The sequence below is a fragment of the Corylus avellana genome, chromosome ca5 (genome assembly GCF_901000735.1).
Source record: "Corylus avellana chromosome ca5, CavTom2PMs-1.0".
Classification (NCBI taxonomy): domain Eukaryota; kingdom Viridiplantae; phylum Streptophyta; class Magnoliopsida; order Fagales; family Betulaceae; genus Corylus; species Corylus avellana.
Window position 1 is genome coordinate 6069922 of NC_081545.1, and position 10749 is coordinate 6080670.

The following is a 10749-nucleotide window of genomic DNA, read 5'->3' on the forward strand; positions in this document are numbered from 1 at the left end:
CTTTTGATAGAAACCAATAAAGTTTCGTGATTCAACTCTTTGTATCCTCCAATATAGGGGGATTTCCAGTGATTGTCTCACTTGCTCAGCTGAATCACTGTCCAATTTTCCCATTAATGATTTCGATTTTTGGACGGCTTCTTCTAATTTATTTTCTCCATGCATTCTAAGATGAGAGGCTTCATATAAACTCAAAAGTCCCTCCATGTCACTACTTAAGTTGTTCATGAATCTCCCATCTTTGCTTCTGAATTTGTCAAACACATCTGCATGTATTGCCTAAAATCACCCAGAAATGAGTTGTCTTAAAACTCGAAACTGCAAAGCAGTGGTGTAAAGATTGGTAGTGAGGTGTGGATACAAAAGAGCAAGAGCCTCTTCAATCTCCTTTTCAAAGCGGTAAGCAACTCCTAACAACTGCATCGTGGAATTCAAAGCAAGCTTCAATAAGACACCACTGTCTTTATTATTTGACGCTAGCAAGCATTTAGAATTTCCTTTCAACTCCTCCAATCGGGGGGCCAAACAACTCATACTACAACATAAAGAAATTTTCTTAATAAATAGATTTTGGCGGAATACTTTCTACTACATTCTCATGGAGTATAAGTAGGTAAGGAGTTACAATTATAATCAAACTTCAAGTTAACAAGATAAACTTGAAGTGATGTAATAAAAATCTAAGAGAAGAGATACAATAGAGGACTTAATACAGAAGAGAGAGAGAAAACTAACCAAATATAACCGCAAGAGTCGTGGTTGAATGCAACCAATTGCTGGTTGCAGTCAATGATAGAAAACACGGCTAAGAGTTGCAGTAGAAGTAAACAACTCATAGCCGTATGTGACAACGCTTGAGCGCTATAGTGAATGCACTCGAGCCCACTCGTGATGTAAAGTAGCCGTTGCTTATTAAGCTCAAGTGCTATAGTGAATGCATTGAGCCCACTTGTGATGCCATGCTTGTTGTGTAGATCATCAGGTTCTTCTATTGCACTAGCAGTTGTTGGAGCATTTGCTGCATGAGTAGGAAGATCATCAGGAGGTTCTAGAGTGTGCTTAACATGCCCCCTCAAGCTGAAAGGGGATGGAATCATTTTGAGCTTGGACTTGAGAAAAAGAAATCGTGTTAAAGATAATCCTTTGGTGAACAATCTGCAATTTGGTCTGCTATAGAGATTAAGGAGATTGTGATGTCTTTACTAAGCATTTTTTCCATGACATAGTGTTAATCAACTTTTATGTGCTTTGCTCTAGTATGGTAAACTGTATTGGTAGCCAAGGATAAGGCACTCACATTGTCACACCACACAACTGGAGCAGCTGAGAAAGGGATTTGAATTTCATGAAACAACATTCTTAACCAAAACAGTTAAATGGTAACAATAGCCAAGGATTAAGACGCAGCCTCATTGCTTGATCTGGAGACAACAGGTTGTTTCTTGGCACTCCAAGATACCAAACAATCATTGAGGAACACAGCAAAGCAAGATGTAGATCTTTTGTCATCAGGGCAACCTGCCCAATCTGAGTCACAAAAGGCGTTCAGCTGTAGAGTAGTCTTGGAGTAAAACAGGCCATGATCCAATAAGTTTTTGAGGAATCTTAAGACTTTGTTGACTGCAAGCCAATGGCTTGCACTAGGATGGTGTAAGTGCTAGCAAAGTTGGTTCACAGAAATGCTATTTTAGGTCTTATCAATGCGCAATATTGTAAGGGTCGCACTACACTTCTATATTTAGAGGGATCAAGTAACACTTCTCCATCCATTTTGGAAAGTTGGGAATCAGAGGGACAAAGGGACTTTGCAGGCTTTGCTCTAGTCATCTGAGTTTTGTTGAGCAGCTTAGTGACATATTTGGATTGGCAGAGATGAAGACCTCCAATGCTATGAGTGAGTTGTATGCCAAGGAAGAAGCTTAGTGATCCTAAGTCCTTTATAGGAAATTCCTGTTGCATGAGTTGGACTAAAGTATTAATCATAGCAGGGTGTGTCCCTATAATGATTATGTCATCCACATAGATTAGTATAAATATTTGAATATTGCTAGAGATAAAAATGAAGAGAGAGTTATCAACTAGTGAAGCAGTAAAACCAATATCTAATAAATAGCTAGAAAGCCTATTAAAGCTCTTGGGGCTTGTTTAAGACCATAGATGACCTTCTACAATTTGCACACCAAGCTCTTGGGGCTTGTTTAAGACCATAGGTGACCTTTGGTTGTTCTATGTAGACTTCCTCAAATAAAAAAACCATGAAGAAAGGCATTAGAGATGTCCAACTATTTAATCATCCTATTGAAGTAGACTGCCAATGCTAGAATGACTCGAATGGTAAATGGCTTAATAATTGGGATGAATGTGTCAGTATAATCAACTTCAGTTGTTCGCTCAAACCCCTTAGCAACTAGCCTAGCCTTAAACGTTTCCACAACACCATTTGACTTTCTCTTAATCTTGTACACCCACTTGTTATGAATCACATGTTGGTGTTGAGGCCTAATACACAGAGTCCATGTTTTGTTGGAGAGAAGGGCCTCAAATTCAAGACACATTGCTGCCTACCATTATGGGTTAGAAGCAGCTCTACTATAACATGAGGGTTCTGATTCAAGTAGAACATTATGGTAGCTTAGAAGAGGATACCTAGAGTGGAACATTTTGAAGTCAGAGACGTGTTTTGGTTTTTGGATTCCTGCTCTAGACCTTGATCATGGTGTGGGATGGGAGAGGGATAGGAGGTTAAGGTAAAGCAACAGCAAGAGGTTAAGCAATAGGGTCATCCATAGGTTGAGCAGATTGATCTGCAGAGGAAGAAGATGAGGGTGCTGCAAGAACTGAGGGTTCTGCAGTAGGTGTTGTGCTTAAAATGTGAGTCCTAGATCTTGTAATCATAGGGTGGGATGGCATAGTTGCATAGGTCACAGTATGGTTTAGGTCAACATGAGGTAAGGTTGCTGGATGTCTCCCTTGAAAGGAATAGTCCATCCTAGGGTTACAGTTCAAGGCTTGGTTGTTTATCTTCCTACATATTTGGCATGGTACTCAAGAACCATAGTTGAAGGGAGATGCCTGACTTGGGCTTGGTTATGATTGTGAAGCAGTAGAAGTGTTGTACCTTATAGCAGGAGAGCTATACCTTGTAGCAGGAGTAGTATTGTACCTTGGTGTTGTACTAGAAGCATCAACAGAGAATCTAGCAGCATGTGTTTGTGGTATAGGGGTGTAGTTTCTGGATGGAAACTTAGCAGGGTATGGACCACAGCCTTTGAAGGACTTCTGGCCTTGCTCCTGTGCAAACAGGGCAAAGGTTGAGGTATCTGTAGATGAAACTTGCTACTAAATGAGCAGTGTTTCATGGTTGATAAGCTCCTCTTGAAAATCATCAAATGTGAGTTGTCTTTCTTGGGTTAGAAGGGAGATAGTAGTAATAAAACTATTAAAGGAAGGGTTGAGAACATTGAAGAGGAATGAAATCAAATCCTCATCAGGAATAGGTTTCCCTACTGCTGCTAGTTGATCAGACCATACCTTGGCTGATTGAATGTAATCTAAACAGATCAAGGAGCCTTGGTGGAGACTCAGTAATTGTCTTTTGAGGTTGGCAATTCGAAACCTAGAATACTGGTGCCCAGGATATTGTACGCTACCGTCCATAACACTAGTAGCCCGACTAAGTCTGACCTCGGGTGGCCCACGCTACTAGTGATGTACGTCCTGTAGTGACCAACCATTAAGCACGGCTGCGTCAATCACAAATAACCATTAGATGCAAGGCCCATATAACACACACATTTTACTATAAAATTAACATGTGTAGTAAGTCCATGGCCGTTATTCCGCACATATCGGTGTACCATGTTATTTGATGCAATTAGTTTTGTCCGTATTTTACATACATGCTCTTACAAGCCTCATTATCATTACCTTGTTAAGTAGCACAATTTCACAAATGATAGAGTTCATAATGTAGCAAAATGTATTTTATGAGAGTTGTAAATATGCATGTTTGGTACACAAAATAGTCATCCAATGTGAGAAAAGAAATGGCGAGCATTATGTGAGTTAGTACTAACCCGGGTCCTACAAATCCTCCGAAAAGTCCTCCAAGGAGTCTGAGTTCTCCAAATCTATGAAAAACCTAACATTAGTCCTACGTACAAACTAGAACGAACCTAAGACATAAAAACAGGGGCTATTGAATGACTAGCCAAAGTGGCGTTCCCCTAGAGTTCTTTTGGGCGAGCGTTCGGGCACCTGGCTGAACATTCGACCAGAAGGTTTAGGTGGAACCTCATTTGGTCCAAACATCTTCCTAAACCTCTCAAACTAGTCCGATGGCTATCAAAAGGATTTCTAGCACCTCCTATCCTAAAACAACATCTCCATGCATTGGAAAATACGTTCAACAAGAATGGAATGCTAAACAAAGCTTAGGTCAAGATTAAAGACACAACCTAGCTAGAAGTTCAAACCAACAACTAAGCTAACTAGAAAAGCATTATAACTACTTTGCAAAGAGAAAGCTTAAGCGTAGAAGGTTACGTTCTTAAAGCAGGCCTCCAAGACATCACCTCTCCTCCTCCAAGAACACTAACAACTCACAAACACACTCACACAGAGGTTCCAGAGGGCACAAGGGCGAAAATGGGTCTTATTGGTGGAGAGGGGGAGGGTATTTATAGGTGGGAAAAGCTGTAAGCTCTGTAAGGGCAGTTCTAAAAAGCAGAGAACGTTCGCGTCCTATTTACCCAACGCTTTTAAGGTTGCATTGTACATTTGGGCATTATCAACTAGTCAACCAAAAGCCAACAAACGTTCGGCCGGTCCCCACACGAACGGTTGTGTACTATTTGCAGGCAAACTTTTGCGTGCTCCCCCATGCGAACATTTGGCCAAAAATTCTAAAGTTTTCAAAATGCCCTTCCAACTGTTCCTAATGATCCAAAGTCCAAATTAACGCTCTAACTAAGCTATCTAAGCCTAGTTAATTATTTGGGTCACTATAGTATCAAGTCCATAAATTGTGGATAGTACCTTCTCAGAGAGTGTTACATTGATCCAGCTGACTATACATTAATCCTTTCTATTCTAGATGGTGAATTCTGGATTGAGTGTTTCCTTCCTACTGTCATGGTTCAGATCCATCAACAATGCCTACTAGCTCATGAGTGCACAGGATTGGAAGAAATTGTGTTGTCCAACCAAGGTAGTTTGGACCTTCAAGCTTTCCATGGAATTGGGAAAGTGTAGAAGGAGAAAACGTTGGCGCCGAAAGGGATGTGGGACCTACCATTGCAAAACGATTGATGATGACGAAGAAGAAAGAAATTTGGGGCGTGTGCTTACAAGGGTTCTGATACCATAAAGAAATTCTTAACAAATAGATTTTGGTGGAATACTTTCTACTGCATTCTCATTGAGTATAAATAGGTAAGGAGTTAAAAGTATAATCAAACTTCAAGTTAACAAGATAAACTTGAAGTACAATCTAAAAGAAGAGATACAATAGAGGACTTAATACAAAAGAAAGAGAGAACTAATCAAATATAACCACAAGAGTTGTGGTTGAATGCAACCAATTGCTGGTTCCATTCAATGACAGAAAACACGGCTAAGAGTTGCAGTAGAAGGAAACAACTTATAGTTGTAGGTGACTACGCTCAAGCTCTATAGTGAATGCACTCGAGCCTACTCATATGCAGAGTAGCCGTTGTTTATTATGCTCGAGCGCTATAGTGAATGCGCTTGAGCCCACTTGTGATGCCATGCTTGTTGTGTAGGTCATCAGGTTCTTTTGCTGCACTAGCAGTTGCATGAACAGCACGATCTTCAGGAGGTCCTACAGTGTGCTTAACACAACACAAGATTACATTACATGCATGCCATGATCACTAGAAAATGAAAATGAAGAAGTACATGAGAGCAAGTGGATTTACAGTGTAGGGGGTGCTTAAGGACTCAATGACATCTAGTTCCTAAATGCTATGATGGTAATGTGCCAATCGCTGGTATTCCCTTGTGAATGCTTGTTGAACTTTGAGACGATCTTGCCTCTTCTGCCATGAGTTTGGGAAATTGAATTTCTTTGGCGATTAAGAGTAATGCCACATGAGCTTGGGAGGGAGAGACACATTATTTCCATTAGGAAGATGTTAATGTCATGAACAACTTACTTGAGAAATTTATTGCACAATCCATCTAAAGCCTTCTTAAATATAACAAACATTAGCAGTGTTAAATCACCGCACATGGATGCCAACATATAGAATATTTAATTGAAATAGAAAGTTAATGATTGAGTCAAAGTGGTTCTCATATTATATTAAATTACCACTTATTCTAAAAGCTTAAACTTATAAAAATTGATAAACATAATCACAAAATACGACCATCAAATTCTAGCAAAATCCTCCCAAATCGTGGCGAAGAAAATGAAAAGGAGGGAGGATTATGCATGAAGTAAAATTTTAGGGAAAGAAGAGATTATGTTAATTTACTATAACAGTATGACGTGACAAAGTAGCAGATTCTACTAAATTACTTAACGAAAATTGATTGTATGGAGTAAACTGTTATTTTAACTTACCTTAAAGATCTATAAATTATTTTGGGATAATTACTTTTTCCCTTATCAATTGCAATGCATTGTCAATTTGACCCCATGAATTGGCAACCTTACTACCCGACCCTATCAAACTACCATTTTGTTCCCAACACCCCCATTCCGTCAGTCAAAGGCGTTGACTCAGACAGTTAACCCATAACATATGTGCGCCCCACATGTCATCTTGAAAATTTTTATCCCACTTTTGCCCTAACATGCGCCCCGCTTGTAATCATGCACCAAGTCCAAAATTCACAGCAATATATGGAAATGGTATGGCGGTGCCGCTACTGCTTCTCACTGCATAGCAAAGTAAAAACAAGCAGTTGTTCTTCTGCTTCCATTTCCTCACAGCCGATATTCTAATTGTATGATGCACACTGTACAACCTCGTTATTTATAGCACAACCCAAAAAAAGGGGGGAAAACCGAGAGAGAGAGAGAGAGAGAGAAAAGATAAGTTAAAGGAAGATTTTTGGTTAATTTGTGAGTTTGTAGCAGCTTGATCTCTAGCTCTCTCGCTCAGAATGCTAAGGCTCGCTAGGGTTTATCAACTCTTCTCCACCGCACTTCTCATTGCTTCTGTCCTCCTCTCCTTCTTCACAGGTACACGTCGTTTTTGCTTTCATTTTCTACGGATTAGTTTAGGATTTTCATGGTTTTGGTTCCTACAATCTACAATTTTCTTGATGCCTCTACTGTCACTACTGAGATCTGAGAGAATTTAGCGTAGCTTTGAAAGAAGAAGAGTTTTCGTTCAATGTTTTGCCGATTGTGCTCTAACTTTTGTATTACTGTGTTGATTATTAAATCCATAGTGAGAGCAAAAGTAAGATAGAAAATTTTAAGATAGCATGTGAGGTGTACGTAATGGGTTGACCGTCTAAGTTAACGCCATTGATTGACAAAATGGGGATTTTGGGAATAAAATGGTAGTTTGATAGGGTCGGGGAGTAAGGTTGTCAATTCATGGGGGCAAATTGACAATGCGTTGACCGTCTGAGTTAACACTATTGACAGACAGAATTGGGGTTTTGGGAACGAAATGGTAGTTTCATAGGGTTGGGGAGTAAGGTTGTCAGTTCATGGGGGCAAATTGACAATGCATTGTAGTTGATGAGAAAAAAAAGGTAATTACCCCAATTATTTTGTATACCACATTGAATGATTTGTAATTTAGGACAATTACATGGACCTATAATTTATTTGTTATAACACAGAGAGTAATTTGTAATTTAGGTCAACTACGTGGACCAATTTTACATTTATCCTTATAATATATAGAAATGTTGAAATGCTAAAAAAGTTGAGAAATAGTATCATGCCATTTTTGGACATTGCCAAAGAGAGCCCTTTGATTTAATAAGGTCTTGACTCTTCTGCTGTACAGATTTTTTTTTCCCAAGCAAAATGGGAAAAGGGTTTAAGTGATCAAAAGATGGAAAAGGTGTGGGCTCCCCTATAATAGACCCAAACTCGAGAAATAACAGTGCTAGTAAACGTAACAAAGTAGGAAAATGGGCCAAATAAATGGCACGGTCCTCTCAAAGGGGTCGCATAAAGTGGTTTGAAAGGCAAAAAGAGCATAGGAAAGATCACAAACCTCAAGAGGTTCATAAACCCTAATAACAGGTGTAAGAACCTCTACAGGTCCAAACCCAATTGTACCCCCAGCAAGGAACAATATCAACCTCGCAAAGGAAGTCGATACATGAGCGTCATTGGTAAGATCTGGATCTGGAGCCAAAGAAAAGGGAGTACTGACTCCAGTAGCACTAGTCTCCATAGCAGAAATTAGCCTTAAGTACAAAGGGAGACTAAACCCCACAAAACCTAAGCAAAACATTAGAAAATACAAGGAAACAAATGGAACAACAGAAAATACAAGGAAATAGATGGAACAACAACAGAAAAATATACACAAGCTGAAAAATAGCAGAAAACCCAATAAACAGAAGAGATGGTGGTGATGAAGGCGGAGGAGTGGCCAGGAGGAACCATTGACCAGGGCATGGGGATCACGGGCCGGCGCGTGAGATTCATGCTTAGGCGTGTGAAGCTCACGCTTCAACACATGCTGGGCAGATGACTGATCCGGAAGTGGCGGTGGAGAGTTGGAAGGCCGCTGATGATGGTGAACTGGCACGTGTAGACCTGGGTTAGCCTGAGGAAAGCAGATCGGGTTTTGAAGAAAACCCATCTAAGAACCAAACTCGATCCGGCCTGCACGGTGGAAAATGGAAAGCAGCGGCACAGGAGAATGGCAGGGATACGAACGACCATGGAGGATGGCACCCCAAGGCAACGGAGCAGTGGTCAGGAGGTGGAGCAAAAAATTTGTGCTGAAGGGTGACAAAAAGTCCAAAGAAACATGGAGAAAAAAACTTGCCGGAGAAGAAGAGGAAAAAGAAAAGGAAAAGGAAAAAGAGGAAAAGGAAAGGCTTCCCCCTCCCCTAACAACCACACTGACGGTGGTAGAAGTCCTCAAAAGGCTAGAAGGTGGATTTTCTCTACTTAGAGAGAAGGAAGAGTGAGAGAAGCCTAATAACTCATTCACCCATCCTTTTGAGTCCTGCGGTATGGATTATTGGTTTGCAATGTTTAAGCCAATCACACAATCACTGGCGCATTTTTTAATCACATAGCAAAAGCATTCAAAAGACATGATAGCCTTTTGGCTGGGAAGGACACAAATTTGGGTGAAGATATATATGGCATCATTTGGCAAACTCCATTTACACAAAATAAAATCCTTAAAAAGCTAAAATAAAAAGAAAAAGAAATGGTACATGTTGGGTCCAACTCCAACTTGCTTTATACCAAGGTTTGGAACCAAAGTCTTTCCTAATGCAGTAAGACTCGTCACCAATTATGAATGCACATGACCCACCAGTTTCTTTTATTAGGCCAGCACCAACTTCTACAATTATTCAAATCGGAAAGGTGCAGATCGAGGACTATAAATCACTAATAAAATGTCAGCCTATCTGTGCCAAGGATCGTGGTGGTATGGGATTGATGTAGTGTAGGATTGTGGTGAACAAGAAAAATAGCAAGTAGAAGAGATAAATATTCTTAAGATTGTGAGACAATCACAAGAATCTAAGAAATGTTCTTAAAAACTAGAGCTTATCTAGGGTTTAAAGAAAAAACACAAAGAAACTCAACTTTGAGTAATTTTATTTAACAAAACTCAGTAATCAATGAGAACTGAATTGCTAAAGGCTATAAGCATATATTTATAGCCCAAGATTACTAATTCTAAAATAACAATGAAATAAAGTTGGTTTAGAAGTCTATGAAAGAAGACTAAACCAAATAGAAGACTAATAAAGAACCTAATATGAACTGAAAAATTGAAAGATAAGATAAAATAACAACTTAACAAAGAAACCTAGTTTAAAACAAAAGATTAAAACTAAGATAAGTATCTCTGATGTCCATCTGCGGAACAGATATGCCCAAGTGCACTCGATCGCAACAACAGGTGTGATCGATCGCACTACCAGAGAAGGATGTGCTCGATCATGTGATCGATCTCACTCACAGAGGGTGATCGGTTGTAGTTCTAGGGACTATCATTTCGACATCAGGACTAGGGCGCTCGATCAAAGCCAGTATGCAATCGATTGCAATTCCAAAGAACCCTGCTATTGCGCGAGTCTGGGACCTTGTCACCATCTTTCGGGGTGTCTTCACACCATCATTTGTTCGGGTCTTCCTTAAATCTTCCCAAGCCATCTGGTCTACATCATCCTCCCCATGTTGCATAGAATTCAACTTCGAATTCGGATCTTCATCTGGCGAATCACCTGTGAATGGAACAAGGTGTTTGACATTGAAAACATCAGACGTCTTGATATGGCTAGGTAGCTTTAATCGATAGGCATTTGAGTTGATCTTCTCTATAATCTCTATCGATCCAATCTTGCGTGCAGCCAACTTGTTATATTCACCAACTTGTTATATCCGCATCTTCCTTATATTTTGCAGTAGATTGCTATAAATTCTAGATGGTGAACTTGTGACCAGCTTGTATCTGAGCTATTAAGTCTTCCGTTGTAGCATGTGTTCGCTTCAAATCTAGATGAGGACCAAATCCAATGGGGCACGAGGATTACTCCCATAAATGATGGTAAATG